At 41.8% G+C, this 24879-nt stretch overlaps 1 protein-coding gene across 3 annotated transcripts in view; it reads left to right on the top strand.

Moving 5' to 3' along the window:
- Positions 1-24879, top strand: part of LOC142436710 (thyrotropin-releasing hormone-degrading ectoenzyme-like) — a 323943-nt gene that overhangs the window by 266969 nt on the left and 32095 nt on the right. Inside the window, exon 3 of one of the 3 annotated variants that reach the window (XM_075540187.1) lies at positions 15492-15521. The exons of the other annotated variants lie outside the window; for them this stretch is intronic. The gene's annotated coding sequence lies outside the window, so the exon portion shown is untranslated. Of the gene's footprint in view, positions 1-15491; positions 15522-24879 lie in introns of those variants that run through there. 3 annotated transcript variants of the gene reach the window in all.

Here is a 24879-nt window from a genome sequence, read left to right as displayed (position 1 = left end):
TTCTTCCAAGGCATCTTTGTCGTAGCAGTGAATTGTGTTAACCCTTTACACCACACAGGGGTTTGTCTTATACAATAGTAAGTCTTGAAATAGGTAGCCTAGGTCTGGCGTATTTGCTCAGGGACTCATCTTGGATATAGGAGAATGCATACTTTTTGGTCTGCCAAACTCATGTAACCTATGTGACTCTCCCATCTTTCAATATTCTGACTAGGGAGCATGACAGCAGAAGAGCCAAGGACAAAAATGAAATGGGTTATGCCAGACAAGTGTTTTGCCTTAAACAACAACAAAAACTTTCTTTGGAGTCCTACTCAGTATCTTTCACCTACACATATTTGGCCCAAACTGGGTCAAATGCTTATGCATAGCTGCAAGGGAGCCTAGGAGTGAGCGATTTAAGTAGGTACATTATCACCCTAAACAAAATTGAGCTTCTATTAGTAGTAAGAATGAGAAAAATGGATACTGTGTAGGCATATAGCAGGGTTGGGTAGAATTCTATTTTGTGTCTCAATTTACATTTTGAATGAACTCAGAAAAAGTCATAGAGAGTAGAACAAAGGGATGGATGTGCATCCAACCACCTCAACTACTCATTTCTTTTCATGCTCTCCCTCTAGCTTCCCTGAATAGTTCTTGGTTACACATTGGGCTGCTAATTGCACGGTCGGTATTTTGAAATCACCGGCTGCTCTTTGGGAGAAAGATGGGACTCTACTCTGTAAAGAGGTACATTCTCAGAACCTCACAGGTACAATTTTACCCATGTGCTGTAGGGTCGATATGAGTTAGCATTGATTCCATGGCAGTGAGCTTGGTTTGGATAGATCTGTGGAACCTTAGGATGGAATAGTTTGAATACACAGAAAAAAATTCAGTGTTATCATAACCCTCTAAATAATTACCCTCTAAAGCCACAAAGATCAACTGTGTCCAGCATGGTGACAGTTTAGCATATGCCATGGGGACATTGCTCATATCCCAGTGTTGTTAATCAACAAAAACTCACGCACTGCCACTTATAGTGACCCTATGCACAATAGAATAAAAGCCTTTCTAGTCCTGTGACATCCTCACAATGGTCATAGTTTAGCCTATTGTTACAGCCACTGTGTTGATCCATCTCATTCAGGGTTTACCTGTTTTTTGATGATGCTCTACCAAGTATTTTGTCCTTTTCTAGGGACTAATTTCTCCTGATACAATGTTCAATGTATATGAAATGGAGTTTTACCATCCTCACTTCTAAAATACATTCTGGCTGTACTTCTTCCGGGACAGACCTCTTTGTTCTGCTGGGCATTCATGGTATATTCAATATTATTTGCAACATCATATTTTAAAGGCATCATATTTTCTTCAGTCTTCCTTATTTATGGTCCATCTTTCACATGCATATGTCACACATTACCATCAAGTCTATTCTTATTCATAGTGACCATATAGGGTTTCCAAGGCTGTAAATCTTTACAGGGTCAAATAGCTTCCTCTTTCTTCTGTGGAGCAGCAAGTGGGTTGAACCACCAAACTTGCTCTTAGTCATTCAACCCATACCAGACACTGAAATTAAGACTCCTTTCACATGCATCTAAGGTGATTAAAAATATCAAGGCTAAAAGCAGGCATAACTTGCTAATCCCCAGAGTAAAGCATTTGCTCTTTCACATTTTAAAGAGGTCTTTTACAACAGATTTTTCCAATGAAATACGTTGATTTATTGACTGCTGCTTCTGTGAGTATTGATTGTGGGTCCAAGTAAAATAGAGTTTAGCTACATTTCTCTATTTGTAATGATGTTGTGTGTTTATATTTGTCAAGTTGAGAAGACATTTGTATTCTTAGTGTTGAAGACTAATATATACTGAAGGTGTACTATATGAGCTTTATCAGTAAGTACTTCAAGGCCTATTGACTTTCAGCCAGCAAGATTGGGTCATCTGCATAACACAGGTTGCTAATGATTCTTCCTCCAATCCAGATGCCTCAACTTCTTCATACAGAGCAGCTTCTCAGATTATTTGAATAAGTATATTGTGATAGATAGGTAGGTTTATAGTGCCAACCTGGCCAATAAGAACATGTGGGATTAATAAGTTTGCAGTTTGATTAGTGGGCAAAGAGATAAATGGCTCAGCAAGCCACACCTATCTCTCAGTTGCTCTCTGGTGACCAGACCAGTGTGTGGCTGCCTTACCTAGTTCTGCAGTTTGCTGCCTGGCTGTACTGCCATATTTACTGTTGCATGGAAGTGAGTTAAACTGAGTCCTCTGTACTGCTATGTGGACTAATTAGCTGTTATATTCCTTCGTGTTCTATCTATCTATCAAATCATAAATGTCCTGTTTTTGTTTCTCTAGAGAACCCTGTCTAACACATATGGTGAAAGGATATAACCACAACACACACTCTCCTGATTTTAAACCACGCACTATCCCCTTGTTCTATTCGAACCACTTCCTGTTGGTTTATGTACAGGTACCACAGGAGCACAATTAAATGTACGGGAATTCCCATTGTTCTCATATGTATTCATATGCTACCCAAAGTTAGTTATGATACACAGTAAAATCCTCTGCATAGTCAATAGTACATAAGTAAGCATTTTCCTTGTATCCTCTGCTTTCAGCCAAGGTCCATCTGAAATCAGCATTGATATACCTTGCCTCATGCCCTCTTTTAATACAGCCTGGATTTCTGGCAGCTTCCTGTTGACATATTGCTATAACTACTTTTAAAGTTATCTTCAATAAAATTGTACTTGCATGTCATATTAATGTTACTTTAAATTAATTTGCAGATTTTGTTGCGTCATATTTCTTTAGAATGGACAGAAATATTAATCACTTCTAGTTGGTTGGCCAGATAGCTATCTTCCAAATTTCTTGACATGGACTATCACTGCATGAGCGTGTTGAAATATTTCCATTCCTATCCCTTTCTTGCTTTGCACTAATGCTTACATTGCAGCTTCAACTACCTCTTGGCCTTTTGAACTAGTAGAACCTCAACTAATTCTTGGGTACAGAGACTCTGTATACTCCTTCCATATTCTTTGGATTCTCCCTGCATCATTCAATAGTTTGATAAATAATCCTTGAACATTTTAATCCAAGAATTGGATTTTTTTCTTCTGTTCTTTCAATTTATGATATGCTGACTGTACTCATTCCTTTTGCTTTCCTAATTCCAGTTCTTTACACGTTACAATATAATTCTTTACTTTATCTTCTCAAGCTGGCCTTTCAAATTTATCTGTTCAACTCTTTTATTTCATCATTTCTTCCATTTGCTTTAGCTGCTTTAGGTTCAAGAGCAAGTTTCACAGTCTCCTCTGATATCCACTGTAGTATTTTCTTTCTTTACTGTATTATAATGATCTTTTTGAGGAGCCCCCAATAAAATGATTTATGATAAATAAATAAATAGCCACAAATGACATGACAAAAAAAAAGATTGATGACCTTGATGCTATTTCACAAGTCTTCTGGTAGCTGATCATTAATGTTCAATATGTCCAAACCGTTCTTGAGATAGGCTCCAAATTCAGGTGAGATATTGTGATAGTAAGGTTTGGTGTCAATATAGCTTGACCAGGATCTTCAGAAGGTGCAGGTCACAGTCTCCTTGGGGGTGTGACCTATTTCATAGCTATAAGTAGACTGTGGAGAATGGGCTCACTCTTTTTCTTCCTGATGAAAAGACCCTGGACCCTACGTTTGGCTTCTTGGGATGGCAATCACCATGAGACCTGCTGACCCTAAGAGCTGTCTGTGGCCTGCCAACTGCCTGTTCACTTTGGATTCTCCCAACTCTGCCTCCACCAACCTGTGGTTTTCCTGTTTCTTGGGCTATTCCTCCAACAGCTTCATGAGTCTGGAAGGGCCTCTAGTTTGCATCTGATTTATGGGCTGGAGTTGGACTGGGGTTTCTTGTTGTGTGGACTTCTTAATGTAAAATTCTTTATTGATATGAATTTCCTTCTTCTACATGTATCAATATCACTGGTTTGTTTCCCTAGAAACCCCAGCCGACCACAGATATAATATAGGCTGTATTTGGGCTCTTTTGCGTTCTTACTTTAATTTTCTTCAGGTTTGACTTGAACTTGCATATTAGTAATTGATAGTCTGTTACATAGTTAACCCCTGGTCTTATTTTGTCTCAATGATATTGAGTTTCTCTATCATGTCTTGCCACAGATTTAGTCAATTCCATTCCTGTGTATTCCACATGTATATATGCCGCTCCTGTTGTTGAATAAAGGTGTTTGCAATGAGGAAGTTATTGCTCTAGCAGAATTCTTTCATGCAGTCTTCAGCTTCTTTTCGATCCCCAAAGCCATAGTTTCTAATTACTCTTCCTTCCTTTTTGTTTCCATGTGTGCATTCCAATTGTCAACAATTATTAATGCATTTTCAGTACATGTGTGATCAATTTCAGACTAAAGAAGTTGGTACAATTCTTCATTGGCTTTAGTGGTTTGTATGAAAATTTGAATAATGGTTCTATTAACCGGCCTTCCTTGTGTATGAAGATAGATATTATTCTGTCACAGGCAGCATTGCACTTCAAGATAGATCTAGAAATGTTCTTTTTGAGGATGAAAGAGACATTCTTTTGAATTTGTCATTGTCAGCGTAGTCATTCTTATCATTTTAAGATTCAAAGGGACTATTTCAACTCACCAATGCCTAGGATATTGATCTTTATAGGTCAGATTCCGTTTTTTATGATTTCCAATTTTCCTAGATTCTTATTTTGCACGTTTCATGTTCTGATTATTAATGAATGGTTGCAATGATTTTTCTCATTTTGAATTATAATCCATCAGCAAATGAAGGTGCCAGAAGCTTTAGTACACTTTGTTGCTAGATGCCTTCATGTCAGTTCTGTCTCATAATAATGCCTACACAACAGAATGAAACATTGCCTGGTCCTGCCCCATACTCAAAATTTTTGTTATGTTAAAGCCCATTGTTGTAGGAATTGTCTCGATCCATTTGATCGGGTGTCTTCCTCTTTTTGCAACCCCTCCACTGTAATGTGTATGATGTCCTCCAGGGACTGGTCTGTCCTGATAATATCTGCAAAGTACAGGAGATGAAGTCTCGCCATCCTATCTGCCAAGGAACATTTAGCTGCACTTCTTCTCAGACAGATTTGTTTGTTCTTCTCTCTACCCATGGTACTTTCAGTATTTTTTTGTCAGTACCTTTATTCAAATGCACCAGTTCTCCTTCAGTCGTTCTCATTCAATGTTCAAATTTCACATGCATAAGATGTGGCGGAAAATACCATGCCTTGGGCCAGGCGCAACTTAATCCTACATGAAATTCTTGATCTTCAGTACTTTAAAGTTGTTATGTGCAGTAGATTTGCCTAATGCAATATGTTATTTGTTTTCTTGATTGTTGTTTCCATGAGCATTAGTTGTGAATCTAAGCAAGACGAAATCCTTGATAACTTCAATATTTTCTCCATTTATTATGATGTTATCTACAGCTCCTGTTGTGAGGGTTTGAGTTATCATTAAGGTGGACTCTACTTTGAGGAAGCTCTCTTTCTCGGTGATATTTTGATTGTTTTGCAATCTGAGGGGCTCATTTTCTGGCATTATATCAGACAATATTTTACTGCTATGCATAAAGTTTTCAATGGTGAATCCCTCAGAAGTGGACTGATTGTTTTGTCGTCCTGTCAGTTCTTAGTCTGGAAGCTGTGTTGAAATCTGTTCACCGTGGGTGATCCTGCCTGGTATTTGAAGTACTAGTGGACTAACTCCCAGCATCACAGCAAAACACAAGCTACCACAGTGCAGCAAATTGACAGATGGGGCGCGGGAGGGGAGTTGTCATTGTTAGACACTGTTAATTTGGCTCTAACTCATAGCACCCACAGCCTGTTTCCTCACAGTTAATGTTGGAGACCGTTTTTGCAGCCAGTATGTCAATTCATCCCATTGAGGACCTTCTTCTTTTTTTCACCACTCCACTTTACCAAGTATGATATCCTTCTCTAGGGACTATGCTCAGCTGTTAACATGTCCAAAGTATGTGATATGGAGTCTTGCCATTCTCACGTCTAGGAAGCATTCTGGCTCTACTTCCGCCAAGAAAGATTTGTTCCTTCTGAAAGTCCATGGAATATTCAGTATTCTTCACCAGCATCATAATTCAAAGACATCAACTTTTGTTTTATCTTTCATAATTATTGTCCATTTTCAAGTACATATGAAGTGATTGAAAATGCCATAGTATGATAGTTATATAATTTTATGTCAGTTTGAAGATATGTAAAAGTGTAAGGTTGGTATCCAATCTGTCAATCACACCATAGCCTGATGGTGCCTCTTTGTGGCCATGGCCTTCTCATAAGGAGGGCCCTGGGAACCTCCCCTTCTTTTTGCATTCACCTGACTGCTTCCTGCCCACGTTGAGAGCTGCCAGAGTCTTGCCATGCTTCCATCGACCTTGGGTCCACACGACATTGCAATCACTGGCCTTTGACATCCCTGCATTCTGCATCATTGCATGTAACTGTGTAAGTTGGAAAGGAACTTATGGGCTAGTGTTGGACTTATGGACTTGAGTTGGACTGGCCTGGGATATTTCCTTGAAATAGAAATACTACAGTGACTTCTTGATAGAAAACTATTTATTGCACATATATGAGTGGCACTTGATTTGTGTCTCTAGTCAGCCTGGCTTACATCCAGTTCACTGCCATCAAGCTGATTCCAACCCTTAGCAACTCTATAGGACAGGGGAGAGATATCCCTGTGGGTTTCCAGTACTGGAACTTTGTATGGGAGCAGAACTGTTGATCTTGTGTTGAGCAACCCAACTGGGTTGGTTCTGACGCATTATGTTTGTAACCACTATACCACTAGGGCTCAGCTGTGCCTTATTCCTCAAAGTTACATCTTTTAACACTGGAAATTGGTCTTCAGCAAGATCTACCAGTGTACTCGGTCATATGACTTATTTTCTTTTTACACTGTTTTGATTGTGATGTGAGGGAAAATCTACAGAGTATATTGATTTTCCTTACAATTCATGCAATGTTTTATGATATTGATTGCAATACCTACAATGCAATACTACTTTTTCTATTCCCTCCCTTTTTTTGCAGTTTCCATTGGTCTTTCGTTCCCATTCCTTCCTGCCTTCTGAGTAACTCCCTGACAAATGCTGGGCTCTGAATTGTACATCGTTGACAGTATAGCTCTCCTATTTGGGGGCTGAAAGTTGAGCCATGGAGGTGAGGTCATATCCTAATGTTAGTCTTCTTATTTTGAGTTCTACATTTTCCCCAGTTGATCCAGGGCCTACTACTGTGAGCACTTTCAGAGTAATCTGCAGTGAGAACCCTATGCTATCTTGGTCTTCTGGACTCAGCGCTGTGGAGCCTGGGCTTCATGTGGTCAGTGAATCCCTTTCATCTTCTTTTGATGCTATCTGTGTAATTTTGTATTTTGAATCTCTTCAATTTTTTCACCTAGTGAAATGCACATGCTTTTCATTTTTGCTGTCCTAATTCCAGGTCTTTGCACCTTTTAATATAATTCTTTATTCCATCTTTTTGAATTCCCCTTTGAAATTTTATGTTCAGCTTCTTTATTCAGCGTCTTTACTTCATCAACTATTTCTATATTTCTCTCTCTCTTTTTCGTACTTCATCATTTCTTTCATTGGCTTCAGCTACTCCACATTCAAGGTGACATCCGTTTTGTCTTTTCTTTAGTTTCTATCTTTTTAATTATCTTTGAATTTCTTTATTTATGATGTTCTTGATATTATTGCAGAACTCGTATCATCTCAGGTGATTTGTGTTCAATGTGTCAACTTTCTTCTTGAAGTATCCTCTAATTTAGATGAGATATACTCAAATTCATACTTTGACTCTTGGGGACTTGTTTTAATTTTATTTGAATTCGAGTTGAATTTGCCATTGATGGTTTTTTCCAGAGTTGGTCTCCAGTCTCGTGACTGATGATATTAAACTTCTTTATACCGTAAATACTTGAGTATAAGCCTAGTTTTTTTCAGCACATTTTTTATGCTGAAAAAGCACCCCAGCTTTGGTGGGTAAAATTAGTTGCCTTGGGTTATACTCGAGTATGAATAGTAGTTTATTTCAACAGATATAGTTGATTTAATTCCTGTGTATTTCTATCCAATATACATGATCCATGTCTATGGTTACTGTTTACATCCCTGAAAAATAAATCTTCAATCAATAAGCCACCCTTATTGGAAAATTCTATCATGAGGTCTCCCATGTGGCTTCCATCCCCATGGCCATATTTTCTAACTAGTGATCCTCCTCCTTAGTTTCCAAATTTTGCATTCAAGTCATCAGCAATCTTGATTGCATGTTTCATCAATTTCAGACTGAAAAGGTTGGTAAAAATCCTCAATGTCTTTATTGTTAGCATTAGTGGTTGGTGTGTCAATTTGAATAATAACTTTATTAATTATTCATCCTTGTAGGTGTAATATATCCTACACCTAACAATGGTGAACATTGGAATCGATGTTGAAACATTCTCTTTTTTAACATGAAAGTCATCCATTCCTTTCAAATTTGTTACTCTGGTATGTAAACCATATTATTGTGACATTCAAAATGGCCAATACCAGTCTATTTCAGTTCAATAACACCTAGAGTGTTTGATCTTTATGTGTTCCATTTTTTCATGGCTTCCAATTTCTCTAGATCCATATTTCATGCATCCCATCTTCTTGTTAGTGGTTATTGCAGTACTGCTGTTTCTTCTCATTTTGAGTCATTGCCACATCAACAAATATAGGTCCTGAAAACTTTATATCACTAAGGTCAACTCTACTTTGAGGAGACAGCTCTTCCCCAATTATATTTTGAGTGTCTTCCAACTTGAGGGGTTCATCATCCTGCACTATATGAAACAATATTCCACTGCTGTCAATGCGCTCCACAAACACCACTATTTTTTTCAGATGTAGATTGGCAGGTTATTCTTTCTAGTCTATTTAGCTTGTAAGCTTTTCTGAAAATTTTCCACCACAGGTAACTATGCTTGTGTTTGAAATACCAGTGGTATATCTCACAGGATCATGGTGACTTTCAAGTTATGATAGTTCAAGAACCTGACATGTCTGACAACTTGGCATGCTAGCCTAATTCCGAATGGCCAGCACATCTCTCTTCTTGCTTTCTCTAGTTTCTGTAGACCACTGTACCTAAGCATGCATGGCTTAGGAGGTTGTGGAGTTAATTCTTGCTTCCTGGAGTAACCCTTAACCAATAACCCATAGGAGTTGTTGGACAAATAGCCACACTCCCTCACATTCTGGGCAGAATAACTAGTAGATTTTCTACAGTGTCTCCAGTAAGATTAACCTCCAGTTACTCACAATTTTAAATTGTTTCATAATGTACTTTTCATTGGCTGCCTTCTTTCCCTTTTCTATTTCCCATTTCCTTATTGATATCTCCCCCAAAATGGCTTAATTAAAACCTTTGTCTCAGGATCTAATCCTATGGGGAACCAAAACTCAATCACACAAGACATTTGTCAAATCATGGACTTAGTGGTTATATCTATTATATGTGTAGGTCATGGAAGAGGAGGATTCATACCATCACTTTGAATAGTCATTCGGAGTGCCAACTGGCTCCCCAGCATAGATCCTGGACATCAAAACTCACTGTTTCCTGTATCATAACACTTCCTTTTAGACTTCTGTCATTCAAAAAACTCAACAAATAGCTTGCTGTCTCACTTCAAATTGTGTAGTGTGCAAATATGGCTATGTTTTCATTGTGTGTTTAGCACTGGACAAATCAGCTTTGACCAGGAAGGTGAAGTCATGTGGAGAAAAAAAACCAAAAACGCTAGCAGCTGTGTGTTGTGGAAGAAAACCCTGTGGATGAAGTGCAATTTTTAGGGAACAGGGCCAGCAAGATAAACCAATAAGTGTCCACTGTTCTGATGTTAAGGAGAACCCTGGTGAGGCAGTAATTAAGCACTTAAGGGCTAATCAATCAGCAGTTCAAACCCCCCATCTCCCCCAAGGAAGAGTTACAATGTGGCAGTCTGACCCCCTTAAGATTTACATTTATTACCACTACCAACTGATCTGAGAGGGATAGCATTAGGGAATCCTGGATAGCATTCTTAACGAGCTCTAATGGCAGAGTGGACTCCTCATTGAGCTCCTAACCACAAAGTAAGTGGTTCTAACCTATCAGTTGGTCCATGTGAGATATATGAGTTTGTCTGCTCTGGTAAAAATTTAAGCCTTGGAAAATGAAAGGGTGAAGTTCTATTCTATCTTGTAGGGTCTCTATGAGTCAGCTTCAACACAATGATAATGAGTTTGCTTTGGAATTTTGGGATAGAAAGGAGAAATATATGCAACAAAGTTTAAACTTATTTTAAAAGTTCAGGGGTATTGCTCAGAGAGAGATTCTTGGAACCCACAAGACTGTTGTCCTTAGGCACCTTCAGATCTGGAACTGAACTCACTCCCTTGGCTCAATCTTCAGCCAAACAATAGGTAGATCTATAAGGTAAAAAGTAACACTAATCAACTATTTGAATCAAAAGGATATAATTTATTCAAAGATAAAGTTCAGAAGGGTCAGGAAAGAAGGGGGAATGGAAACAGGAAATACAAGGAGGAAGTGCAATAAGTGATATTACGTTGAGCAGACTGCAGTCAATATCATGAAGCAAAATATGTGTGAACTGTCACATGGAAAACGGATGTATTCTGTAAAGCTTCACCCATCTCACAATAAAGAGATTTTATTTTCAGACTTGGAAACCTATGAGGCAATACTATTCTGTCCTATAGGGTACCCATGAGTTGAAATCAACTCAGTGGCAATGGGATATTGATGCTGATGCTTTCTTCCGATTCTAAAAAATAGGGTTATTAGCAATTATTGTGGAAATAGCATGAATGAGACTATGTAAATGGGGTTGGTTACAGATAAATTCTTGTAAATGTTAAAGGATAAGTGATTGAGGATGTACTTACCCAAAAAGAGAAAATTATTGCAAGATTTTGTTCAAGGGATAAAATAAAAATAGGCTTCCTGTGGATAAGACTTAAGCCTATAGATATGGAATTTAAGGAACTGGTATTCCATGATGGTCACCTTCCCGACACAATCTCTCAAGACAAAAGGTGGGTGTATAAACAAATGAGGTGAAGAAAGCTTATGGAGCCTAGCTATCAAAAGATAAAGAGTCTAGGGTTTTAAAGACTAGAAGGTTAACAAGTGGCCATCTAACTCAGAACCAATAAAGTGCACATGAAAGAAGCACACCAGCCTGTGTGATCACAAGATGTAGAAGGGATCAGGCATCAAAGAACAAAAAAATCATATCATTGTGAATGAGGGTGGGGGGTACAGTTAGGGGATCCAAGATCTATCTGTAGGCAACTGGACAACCCCTTACAGAAGGGTCGCTGGGAGGAGATGAGCCAGTCAGGATGCAGTGTAGCAACGATGAAACATATAACTTTCCTCTCGTTCCTAAATTCTACCGCGCCCACTATCATGATCCCAATTCTACCTTACAAACCTGGCTAGACCAGAGAATATACACTGGTCCATATAGGAACTGGAAACACAGGGAAACCAGGACAGATGACCCCTTCAGGACCAGTGCTGAGAGTAGCAATAACAGGAGGATGGAGGAAAGGTGGGGTAGAAAGAGGGATCTGATTACAAGGATCTACATATAACCTCCTCCATGAGGGAGGGGCAACAAAAAAGTGGGTGAAGGTAGATGTCGGACAGTGTAAGATAGGACAGAATAATAATTTATAAATTATCAAGGGTCCATGAGGGGGAAGGGGGAAGGAGGGGAAATGAGGAGCTAATACCAAGGGCTCAAGTAGAAAGCAAATGTTTTGAGAATGATGATGGCAACAAATGTACACAGTGGATGTATGTATAGATTGTGATAAGAGTTGTAGGAGCCCCCAATAAAATGATTCTTTTTAAAAACCTCAAAGAGCAAAACACACTATGGTTTATTGTACATCAATGATACTTCAATAAAATTACATAAAAGAGGGGGAAAAGAAATGGTATTTAAGGTAAAGAAAGTATTCCCTTTGAAGACCATATTGCAAATATATATTTAGGCAGGCAATTAGATAAAGATATTTTAAGTCTGGGCTTCTATACCTGCCATCTGTCTGTTATGAAAAGTATAATTAACAACTAGAATCTCTCATACAATATCAACTCAATATGGTCTTTCTGGTATGACCTCCGTGGTGTTCTACTCTGCTTTGATGGAGCTCATCATATCATGACTCTTTAACAAGATTGAGCAGTTATTTGCATTCTTATGTGGAAGGTAAATCTGTTTGGCCATTCTGTTAGACTAGTTCATTTTCTTTCCTACCATCCCATCTGCCATTTTAATTCAAAACAAGGAGAAAAGCATGTATGTGCCTTTTGAAGAAGGAGAAGATTTTGGTGTGGAAGAAATTCTCTTCTAGACTGCAAGGTAAGTATTTACCCCTCTAGCCCTGTTGGAGGAGGGTAAAACGAAGATTGACAAGGCAGAGAGAACAACATAGTTATTTTCATGCCTCCTTGCTTGACCTGGGGATTGAGGGGAATATCAGTGACTATGGACCTGTTGTGCTCCCCATTTGGAAGCATGAAGAATAGAGGCTGCCAGGCAGAGCAGCCCTATGGGAAGTCACTGAAGACAAACATATAGAGAGTGCCATCAAGTCTACTGTGATCCATGGAGACCTTATATGAAATGGAATGGAGTGCTGTCTGATCTTGCACCATTGTCACACATTCCTGAATGTTGAAGTAATTGTCCACTGATAGTGTGTCCAAAACACATTAGTCAGTCAGTGTTCTCTTGTGCTCCATAAGGTTTTCTTTCAGTAATTTTTGGAAGTGGACTGTCAGGCCCCTCTTCCTTGTCTGTCTTAGTCTAGAAGGTTCACTGAAACCTGTCCACCATGGGCAATCCTGCTGGTATTTGAAATCCTGGGAACAGAGCTTCCAACATCATAACAATACACAAACCATTATAGTACAACCAACTGACAGATGAGTGGAGGATATCTATCTATCTATCTATCTATCTATCTATCTATCTATCTATCTATGGAGAGAGAGAGAAAAACTGGCAATGCAGTCTGATTAGGCAATATTCTGATGATCTGCTGCTAACAGAAAGTATCCCCACAAATAACATCTTAAAGTAATGATAATATCAATTTTGCTCACAAATCTGCAATCTGGGCAGAGCTCAGTGAGGACACTAGTTTTGACTTCATCAAGCATTAGCTGGGGTAGCTCAAAGGACAGAGGCTGCAGCTCTCTTAAGACTCACTCCCTCACACGACTGATACTTCTATTGGTTGGAGCTCAAGAAGAACCCTATATGTGACATTTTCATTTGGCCTGGTCTTCCTTGCAACATCCTGACAGGGTCCCAATGGTGAACAACCCAATACGACCAGGTGGAAGTCACAGAGCAACACTTCTGCCATAGTCAAAGGCCTGCCAAGATGCAAGGAAGAGGGAAAGCAGGCCCTGTTTCTGGAAAAGGGAACACAAACTCATCTTGTAACAAGAGAATGTGCGATGTGCAACATTAGGACAGTCATCTTTGAAGGACACAACCTGCCACGAGCCAAGATACAGAGACAGATTTCTACGAAAGCGAAAGGGCAGGACTTAGACTTAAAGATAAAGCCACAGACTACATAGGACAAGAGCAATGGGGAGACAAGCAAAGGAAAGCTCTAGAACGCAAGCCTAACATGGCTAAAGATAGGGACAATGTCAGGACTGAACTGGAAGCAAGCAGACACCTGTGCAAGGCAGAACCCGTGAAGTTGTGAGTGCCTTCAAAACTAAGTCAAAGTACCTTGGGGCGTGAGAAGGGAAGGAGCAGGAGAAGAAATTAATGGGTAGGTTCATGGAATTTTTAAGTCTGGGGACAGAGCATCAGGAATAGGTGGGTTCTGGCACTCAGTTGATACCATCAGAGTTTGAACCTTTTCCTTTCAGTGCTGTTTCCTTTTGAGTTTCATGCAGGCTTCCTGATGACAGCTGTAGTTTTATCTAGAAGCTCAGGAATTCTATTAGAGAGAGGCTCATTCCCTTTCTAATCATTGGTGGTACTATCAGGTAAGCATTGGATTGCTAACTGCAAGGTTGGCAGTGCTACCCTACCAGCTACCTCATAGGGAAAAAGATGGAACTTTCTGCTCACATAAATATTTACAGTCTGAGAAACCCCACAGGGACCTTTTATGATTCAAAATGGACTCATTGGCAATGGGGCAATTGTTTCTGGGGCATTTTTTAGGGTTAGATATCATTAACCTAGCATGAGTCTCATACTGAGTCTGACCCAGTCCCTTTGGACAGAGGAAAGTCATGCCCTGACTACCCAGGCCTGGAGCTGACAGATTGGGTCAATGCCAGCAGAAGCATGGAGATGGAGCATGGTGGAAGAGTGATCCCAAAGATACAAGCCATGTGCTGTGCGTGGAAGAAGGGCAAATGAATGCTGCATTAATTAACCAGTCATTGACAAAATGAGGTTGCATAACAAATGGCTCCAAAACCCAGCAGTTCAACAAACAGCCCAACCCCTTCCCTCCCACACACACAGTTCTTAAAATTCAGGATCAGGGAGATTAACTGGAACTTTGAACTTGGCACTTTGGGGCAGTAGAGATCTTGGTGTGACTGAAAGCCCAGAAGAAGCCTAATTTGGGGGAGGTGAGATAATAGGAATGGAGTTTTCAGTGAGCATTTCCTTGAGAGCCTTCAAGCAAAAGCGATTTTTCTATATTCATGTTTTAGAAGTAGATCTCTACCCATTGGGTAAAGCTTTGGGTATTGGATTGGTGTCGGTATGCAGGGAAAAAATAAATGGGCTTGTTATGGATTAGGAGCCTGTGGTAGTCACCTAATCTTGTGTCAAGTTAAGGATTAGGAGTGTAGGCGTGGAGTGTAGGCTGCCAATCTGGAGATAGTCAGTGAGATTTTTATGTGGGCATAGCCTTCTCCTGAGAACTCTGAGAAATCTGGTACTTCCTCCTTGGAGGTGGAAGACACCTCTCTCTCTCTCTCTCTCTGCTACTCCTTGGGAGACATTGCAGAAGGCAAGCCAAATGGATGCGACCAGACCTCTGAAGCCAAAGAAGCCTCAGAGAGATCGCTGCCAGCACTGAGATGCTTACAATGCCACTGGATCCACAAGACTTTCCACCCATTGGCCTGTGATTATCCTGCATTCAGCATCACTGCATATGTTTTATGGGTCTGAAAAGGAATTTATAGATTGGTATCAGACATATGGGCTAATATAAGACTTATGGATTTGATCTGCACTGGGCTGGGATGTTTGCTTAATGTACAATTACTGTTTGATATAAAACTATCTCTCTGGATTTATAAGGTAGAATTAGACCAGAACATGTACTCTGGTACAGACAGGAGCTGGAAACACAGGGAATCCACGACAGATGATCCCTTCAGGACCAGTGGTGAGAGTGGCAATACCAGGAGGGTGGAGGGAAGGTGGGGTAGAAAGGGTGAACCGATTACAAGAATCTACATAAAACCTCTGCCCTGGGGGATGGACAACAGAAAAGTGGGGGAAGTGAGATGTTTGACATGTAAGAGATGACAAAATAATTTGTATATTATCAAGGATTTATGAGGGAGGGAGGGGGAGGATGGAAGAGGGGAAATGAGGAGGTGATACCAAGGGCTCAAGTAGAAAGCAAATGTTTTGAGAATGATGAGGGCAACACATGTACAAATGTACTTGACACACAATGGGTGGATGGATGGATGGATGGATGGATGGATGGATGGATGGATGGAATGACTGTGATAAGAGTTGTATGAGCCCCCAATAAAATTATCAAGGGTTCATAAGGAGGGGGGTGTGGGGAGGGAGGAGAAAAATGAGGAGCAGGTGCCAGGGGCTTATGTGGAGATCAAATGTTTGACAATGATGAGGGCAATGAATGTATAAATGTGCTTTATAATGGATGAATGGATGGATTGTGATAAGAGTTGTATGAATCCCTAATATAATGATTAAATAATAGGGAAATGATTTTTAAAAACCACCAACTATCTGTCATACACATGAGTCTCCCTCGAGTTTTCTCTAGCATACCCAGACTAATACACAGATCGCCCCTCTCCTATAGGGCCGCTATGAGTTGGCAGGGACTTGAGGGCAGTGGGTTTTTTAGGACTTTGGAGTTCAGCAGGCCTTTGTTGGTGTGTTTGAGTCCATTTTTGTAGCTGTTGTGTGCAGGTCAGTGGCTCATCTTCCAGCACTCTATAGGACCATATTTTGTTGTGACCCATAAGGCTTTCATTTGTTAATATTTGGAAGTAGATCACCAGGTCTTTCTTCCTAGTCTGCCTTAGGCTAGAGCAGTGGTTCTCAATCTGTGGGTTGTGACCCCTTTTGGGGTCCAGTGACCTTTTAACACGAGTCTCCCGATTCATGGCAGTAGCAAAATTACAGTTATGAAGTAGCAAGGGAAATGATTTTATGGTTGGTGGTCACCACAACATGAGGAATTATATTAAAGGAAGGTTGAGCACCACAGGGTTCAAGGTTCCACTGAAGCCTGCCCATCATTGCTGACCCTTCTGGGGATTGTCATATTGGTGGCACGGCTTCCAATTTCACAGCAACCCTCTTGCTACCACTGCACCACGAACTGATAGACAGGTGGTGGACTGTTCTTAAAAGCCACCTGATTTACGATGCTTTGTTTTGACAGCCCTGGAAAATGGATACAGAATCTAGTTTCATAGTCAATGCAAGACACACCTTGGGGCAGTAAGGATGGCATGAAGTGAATAGATTCAAAGTATATTTTAGGGAGAGGAAGGATGACAGTTAATGCCTGGGGGCTGTGCAAGAAGGAAGGAAGCAGAGACGCCAATGATATTAAGTGCCTGAGTTAAGACAGGAATTTCCAGGGAAGCTGGTGGGTCATAACGGGAGAATTTCACACTCCCCGGGGACAGGGGGAGCATTGATTAGTTCATATGTCTGCGCATCTTCTCAGACAATAGAGGCTTTGTCATCCTCAAATGAAGCATGCAGTTGGAGCTCAGAGAGGGCATGCAGTGCAAATGAGGACTGGGTTGGTTGAGATGGGTGGACCAGGGCCACTAGTCTATTCTGAGGAGCTTCAGCAAACCTGCCCAGTGTCTCTTGGAGAGTGGGCATGTCTCATGGCCACAGAGGGCCTTTTAATGTTTCACCTCCCACTGTAGCAGCGAGAGGCTCTATCAGCTCATCCTGGAAAGGAAACATACTACCTGCCATCAGGTTCATTTCTTCCAAAAGGATGGAAGAATACAAATGAAAGACTACAGTTTGAAGGGGTCTAAGGCAGACTATCAGGCTCATTAAAGCTTCATTTATTAAAACTTCATTATTCAGAGACATTCTCCCAGTAGGATGTATGCTGGGGTGGGGGTGGGCATGAGGAGGAAGGCTTGGAGCAGGGTAGGGGATCAACCCCACACCACCAAAAAATACCTTCCCACGAAGCAATTCCAGTGGGCACAGATTAGATAGAAGTTTCATCCTCTGGTCACTTGATGTTTGTCCCTCTCTTTTATCTGAATGCACTTTCCACATTGCTCAGATGAAGCATCAAATTTGTATTAAGATGCAAGTTAGGAAGCATCATCCCCAACCAACCCTGTTCATCAAAATGGTAGTGCTCTCTCCGGGTGGTGCTTGTTTGTCAACAAGCTGAAGCAGTTGAGCTGGGGCTCTGTGAGGCCCAGGAGCATGAGTTAATTAATATCCGACCCATAATGCCTTGCTGGGTTTATGCCAACAAAGCCCTGTCACTCCTTACCTTTGGATTTACTCACTCCTTGAAACAGGCATTTATTTACACACAGTTTGACCTCATGATGGTGTTCAGCAGATGTGGATCTTACTTATTTGCATTGTTCTGTGACAGTTGCAAAATTCGTTAGTGGCTCAGGGATCAACCCTCTGTGGACTTCCCCGAAGCTAGATGAAGCAAGCGGGTTCTCGCTGATTCATCCTCCCTCCTTAGCAATGCTTGCTAGTCAGGATAACATAGTGCTCATTAAAGAAACTGCCTGTATCAGTTTAAATTTGTGACCTGGGCGGGAGGGAGGGTCATGATCACAAGTGACAGAAACTGACACTTGACTAACTTAGGGAAAAAGGCCTAATGGTGGATAAATGGTGGGAAGACAAGAAAATGTGGCAAATGCCTGGGCAATCTCAGGGCTGTGAAGCAGGTACTGGCGAAACACTCCTCCTGAGGCCAAAGCGTGCCCTCTGTAGTACATTAAATCACATTCACACACACCCATTCATGTTCACATGGAACCTGAGGCTATGGCCTTACTTGGAGAGGAGGTCTTGGCAGATGTGCTTAGTTAAGGATTTCAAGAGCTCCATCTTTCTGGGTTTAGATTTCAGATGGATGCTACATGCACTGATTGGTGTGTTCTTATAAGAAGAGGACTGGGCACAAAGAGACCCCATGTGAAGACACTGGCAGAGATTGGATCAGTGCATCTATAAGCCAAGAAATATCAAGGATTAGCAGCAGTGACCAGAAGCAGAGAGAGGCTACTTTGATTCTCCTTCAGAGCTCTCAGAAGGAATGAATCTTGCCCACACCTTAATTTTAACCCTTTGCCCTTCAGAAAAGTGAGAGAACAGATGCCTGCTGTTTAAGTCACTCGATTGGTAGCCATTTGTTACAGCTACCCAAAAGAACCATTATGGATTGATCTGTAGCCCCCTCAAAATATGTGAGACATTTGAACCTTGGTGGACATGATCCTGTTTGAAAAGAAGGGAGTTCTTTTGTAATATAAATGAAGCCGTATGGCCACTGGAGATCCCCTCATAGAGGGGTTTAGAAGAGGAGATGGGTGAGTCAGAGGGGCGATGCTGGGAGAGTGGAGGGTGAGTGGGTTGGAAAGGGGGAACTGATTATGAGGATCCACATGTGACCTCCTCCCTGGGAGATGGACAGCAGAGCAGGCGGGGAAGGGAGACTCGGTATAGGGCAAGATATGACAAAATAACAATGTATAAATTACCAAGGGTACATGAGGGAGGGGGGGAGCGGGGAGGGAGAGGGAAAAAAAAAGAGGACCTGATGCAAAGGGCTTAAGTGGAGAGCAAATGCTTTGAAAATGACTGGGGCAGGGAATGTGCAGATGTGCTTTATACAATTGATGTATGTATATGTATGGATTGTGATAAGAGTTGTATGAGCCCCTAATAAAATGTTAAAAAAAATGAGGCCATATGAGAATAGGCTTGAGCCTAAACCTAAACACTTCTGAGTTAAAGGCCAGGATAGACCCAGTAACACACAGTACGGGGAGAAAGATAGCGAGGAATGCCAAGGAACTTTCTGGTATCCACAAATAAGGACCCTGACCTAGAGTCGCACCCCAATTTGAACCTGTAAGCTCCAAAGCAGGGGGAAAAGTGTTTTAAGGTTACTGACTTGTTGGATAATTTTTGGTTAAGGAGATTAAGACAGGAACTTAAGACATCCTCCAATCCTTCCGCTGGCTTCGTTCCATTTTTCTCACATTCAAGAGTCCTCCCAGAGGATTCAGTCAGGTTGTTGTTGTTGTTGTTCAGTGTCATAGGGAGGGTTTGGATTCATTGTGACCATACATACAACATAATCATACACTGCCCGGTATTGTACCATTCTCACAGTTGTTCTTAAGTTTGAGCTCATTGTTGCAGCCACTGTGTCAATCCCATTTGTTGAGGGCCTTCCTCTTTTCCATTGTCCCTCTACTTTCCAGAACACGATGTCCTGCTCCAGGGACTGATCACTCCGTACAACATGTCAAAGTTAAGGCGAAGTCTCCTTATCCTTGCCCTGAGGAACATGCTGGCTGTACTTCATCCAAGTTAGATGGGTTTGTTCTTTTGGCAGTCCATGGTACATTCATTACTCTTTTACATCACTATTAATCAAATATATCTATTCTTCTTTGGTCTTCCTTACTCAGTGTTCAACTTTCACATGGATATGAGACAGTTGAAAATACCATGGCCTGGGTCAACCCGCCCCAGTCCTCAAAGTAATGTCTTGCTTTTCAACACTTTAAAGAGGTCTCGTGTAGCAGATTTGACTAGTGAAATGTATCATTTGTTCTCTTCTCTGCTGCTTCCATGAGAATTGATTGTGGATTCAAGCAAGACAAAATCCTTGACAATTTTGATCTTTCCTCCATTTATCATGATGTTATCAATAGGTCCAGTTGTGAGGGTCTGGGCTTTCTTTACATTGAGTCATAATCCAAACTGAAGGCTTTAATCCTTCATCTTCATCAGCAAGTGAATCAAGTCCTTCTCATTTTCAGCAAAATTGTGTCATCTGTATAATGCAGGTTGTTAATAAGCCTTCCTCCAACCTGATGCTCCATCAGGCACTGCCCCTTAATGAGTTTAGGTCATGAAGGGTAGTCCTCCATAGGCACATTGATTATTACCCTACCCCCCTCACATAATAAATTCAGAGAGAGAACATTTCCCCAAAGCAATGGAAAGCTTACTAGAGAAGTGGAGGGTGCTCAAAGCCAAAGGTGACACAAACTGGAAATCAGTACTAGTTTTCAATACCTGCAGTCATCTAATAGTTCACTGCACTATCTAAGGAAAGGTGAGGAGAACTGGGGCAATTCCATTAAAAAAAGACAATGCAGGGTATGTAAGTCCGTCATTCCTCTGGAGAAGAAAAACACATAGTTGGGTTGTAGAGCTTTGTTTGCTAATCAACCAAATGTAGTTGTAAGGCAGGGGTGTGTGTGCACGGGTGTGTGTGCGTGCGTGCGTGTGTGTGTGTGTGTGTTGAAGGGAGGGGCTTGCCATTCTATTTCATAGCCAGGAGAAAGATGAGCCTCTTCCCATATCTTTTGCTCTGTGGCAAGTTACTGATCTACAAGGAACTTTTATTTGACAAGGACATTGCCGAGAAAAAAATGGGAAGCTTATGTTCATCTCTGCTGAGAGGTGGAGTCAAAGAGATGGGCTTTATGACAGACACCCTGATCGTGCAACCAAACTATGAAATGGCCTCATACATTCAACACACATTTGCTGCACCTACCCAGTGTGCTGCCCACATATTACCAGGCAGAGTGTTTTATGGGCAGCATTTTAGAGTTAGGCAGGCAGAGGGAGTGTCTTTGTGGGTGTTGCCTTTACCAGTCCTTGGATTGTTCTGGGACAGGCATGTCTTTTTCCTCTAAAGTAACTGATCGCGTGTAAAGAAGGAATCTCCTCAGTAAGACGGGTTAAACCAAACCCAACCTATGACAATCATCTCAATTGGAACACATAGCGACCTTATACAAATACCCATATGGTTTCCAAGTTTGTAACTCTTTTGTGGGGCCAACTACCATGTCCTTCTCTTTCAGAACCACTACAGAGTTGACCGTTGTGTTAGCAGCTGAATGCTTAATCACTGTGCCCATTTTGTTTGCTGAGCCGCCCTCAAAACACTGAACAGGTTTTCTGGGTACCAAGTGTGTCCACTTCTATGTCTGACATAGGGTGTTTGCTGAGCCGCCCTCAAAACACAGAACAGGTTTTCTGGGTACCAAGTATGTCCACTTCTATATCTGGCATAGGGTCTTTTCCCCAAGTTGATAGGAGGTGCAAATCAGTTACTAGGGGTTTGGCAGAGTCAGTATGGAAACTGGGAGGGTGTGTGAAATTTGAACCAGAGTAGAACAATTCCAAGACACTTCCTAGGGATTCCTGGCATATAATATGCAAATGATAGTCAAGATATATAACTGTGTCTCTGTTCTTGGTTCTGTCAGTACCTGGTGTGGCCACAAAGGAGAAACCTTTTCTCCTGCTATTTTGAGCATCTAGTGTGAATGACAGGAGATACGTCACATGCTAATGAACCCTGGTGGTGTAGTAGTTAAGCACCATGGTGCCCGGCTATCAAAGGATATAGCTTCTGGGGTCTTAAAGGCTGGAAGATAAACAGGGGGCCATCTAGCTAAGAAACAACAAAGCCCACATGGAAAAAGCACATCAGCGTACCCCGACAAAGCGGGTGCATAAGCACATACGAGCATGTTTTCTTGATGTGCACTCACCCTTTACATACAACTCTCTTATACATATGTGTTTCTGTGGATTTGTTTCTCGAATGCACCCAGACTAACATAAGCTGCGTGGAACGCATTTAAGAAACCTAGACAAGGGCAGGGCAGGATATTCGGAGGGACTGGATCCAGAATTAGAGAGGAAGGAGCCCTGGTGGCCAAACGGGCTGCTAGCTCCCTGTCCCAAGGGGGACAATGAGACTGCTGGCTCCCATGAAGATTTACAGTCTTGAACACTCCATATAGGGTCACTGTGGTTGGAATCCACTGGACGGCAGTGACCTTTTGGGATTGAAGGTGGAAGCCACCAATGACTTCCTGCCATTCAGCCAAGGAGCCTCCGGAGAGTGTGTGAACTTCTGGAATGCAGTAAACAACACATCTGCTTTTTGTGCTGCCCAAGTCATGCCCTTGGCCTTTGCTTAAACATATTCATCCAGAAGTGAACCATCACATCTGCTCCCTCGGGAAGCTGGGGGCTGAGCTCTCTGGTTCCACTCTGTCAGCATTTCTGGTCCGGGTACCTCCCCTCTGCCCCGGCACAGGCAATGTGCTTTTGGAAGCAGTGCTCCCAGGGTAGTGGGTGTGATTTGCCTCCTCTGGCCTAACATGATGAATGCTGAGAGGGGGTTGATACTAGGGGGTTAAACTCCCTGAACTTTACCTAGCCCAGGGGAAAACTTATTATTTAAAGTAAGTTTTAGACAAAATCTTTAGAAAGATAAATTGTTAACTTTATGTACACAATCACTCCCCAACACATAGGCTCAACCTCATAGGCTGTGTATGACCTTGAGCAGGTGCTCAGTCACAATGGGTTTCTATCAGGATTGAGAGTTCAGCTCTCTCAACTCTCCAACTGGTTATTAGTACCATAGTCTCGTTTCTATTTATGTATTTACTTTGTTTTTAGAGGGAAAAGACTCCCAATTCAACTATATTTTATTAGGAACTCCTTTGCTAAGTTTTTCACAAGAAAAAGGCCCAAACTGCTGTTCTGGATGAAGGAGAGCATCCGCATGAGGCCACAATGGTGTCAGAAGGACCCACAGCCACAGTTACTTAAATAAAATGACACCCATTCTGTCCTGCTGACTCTGACTCATAGTGACTCTGTGTAGGGATCCTGAAGTTGCTACCTTTACAGGGAGCAATAAACTCATCTTTTTCCTGTGGAATGACTAGTGGCTTTAAACCAGCGACCTTGCTCTTAATAGTCCAACACTATCCAGCATTACCACCTGGGCTCCTGAAAATTTAAATAAGACATAGAAAACAAACAACTGTGTCACAAAATTGTGACTGAAGACAGATCAATTCATGGAGTTTCAGGAGGGCCTGTGAGAGCATGAGCGGGACCTTCATTACGATGTGCACACTACCGTATATCGTTGAGTCTGGCCTGGGGAGTGGACGCAAGCACACTGCCTGAGGGACAAACTTTCCACTGCCAGTCAGCAGTAGGAAAGAACTCAATGGTGGCTGAATCTGTGGCCCCTCAAAATGGATGTAGGGTCTCCACATAGACTCTAACTGTGAGCCACAGCCTATTGCTCAAAATTTAAGCTCAAATACGACTTAAACGCCAAACATTCTGTTTCCTTAAAATAGGGTACTGCCAGGATCAGCTAGAAGTCTGCATGACCTATCAGATCTCACCGCCAATCTCAAATCACTTCACATGATCCATTCTACCAGTCATGTCAAGGACAACTAGAGGTCTATATGAGCGAGCCCATATCGCCTCCTCACTTACCCATTCCAGAGGCTGTGCCTGTATAACCTATCGACTAACACATTCCCATATGCCGTGGTTATGAAACCAACCATCATGCTGGAATAAGGACCAATCACGATGCAAGGGTCAGGGTCAATGGGAAAGCAAAATAGGGGCTGAGGGGAGCCAAGAGGGGTCCCTTCACTCAATCCCTAAACCTGATCTAATGTCACTAGACTGGGGTCTTCCTCACATCTCAAGGGCACCCGATTCATGATTGAAGTGAATTGTGCTTATTCAATCATTGTTCCGCTTGCTGTCCTGCTGTGCTGCATCCTCTTCTTGCTTTTTTGTGCATGGCTCCCTCTGTTGTGGTGACAAATGGCTCGAGAGGGATTTGACATAGGGAGAAAGCCCACCCACATCAACTGTCACCAGAAGCAGACACTAAGTCCATTTCTCTCACCTCACAGAACTATGCACACCAGACACTGGTAGGGCTGCCTGGGAGGGGAACCCTTAGTGCAGTGGTTCTCAACCTGTGGGTTGCGACCCCTTTGGGAGTCATATGACCCTTTCACAGGGCTCACCCAATTCATAACTGTAGCAAAATTACAGTAATGAAGTAGCAAGAAAATCATTTAATGGTTGGGGGAGGGGGGCATCACCACAACAAGAGGACCTGTATTAGGAAGGTTGAGAACCACTGCCCGAGTGTGTTTAGGACTTTGCTGCCCTCAAGGTCATCAGACATTCTTGAAGGCAGAGCCACTGCAGGAAGCCCTTCTGGGAAATGCCCTGAAGACAGGTCTCAACCAACTCCACCCTCACCCTCTGAGATCCTAATCATAGGACGCATGGAAATGCTCCCTGCCACTTCGAAGGCTGTAAGTCCATGGGAGCAGAAAGCCTCCTCTTTCTCCCTTGCAGTGGTGGCTGGTGAGTTCAAACTGCTCACTTTC

Source organism: Tenrec ecaudatus, unplaced genomic scaffold, assembly GCF_050624435.1.
Source record: "Tenrec ecaudatus isolate mTenEca1 unplaced genomic scaffold, mTenEca1.hap1 Scaffold_547, whole genome shotgun sequence".
Taxonomy (NCBI): Eukaryota; Metazoa; Chordata; class Mammalia; order Afrosoricida; family Tenrecidae; genus Tenrec; species Tenrec ecaudatus.
This window is presented reverse-complemented; position numbering and strand designations above follow the sequence as displayed.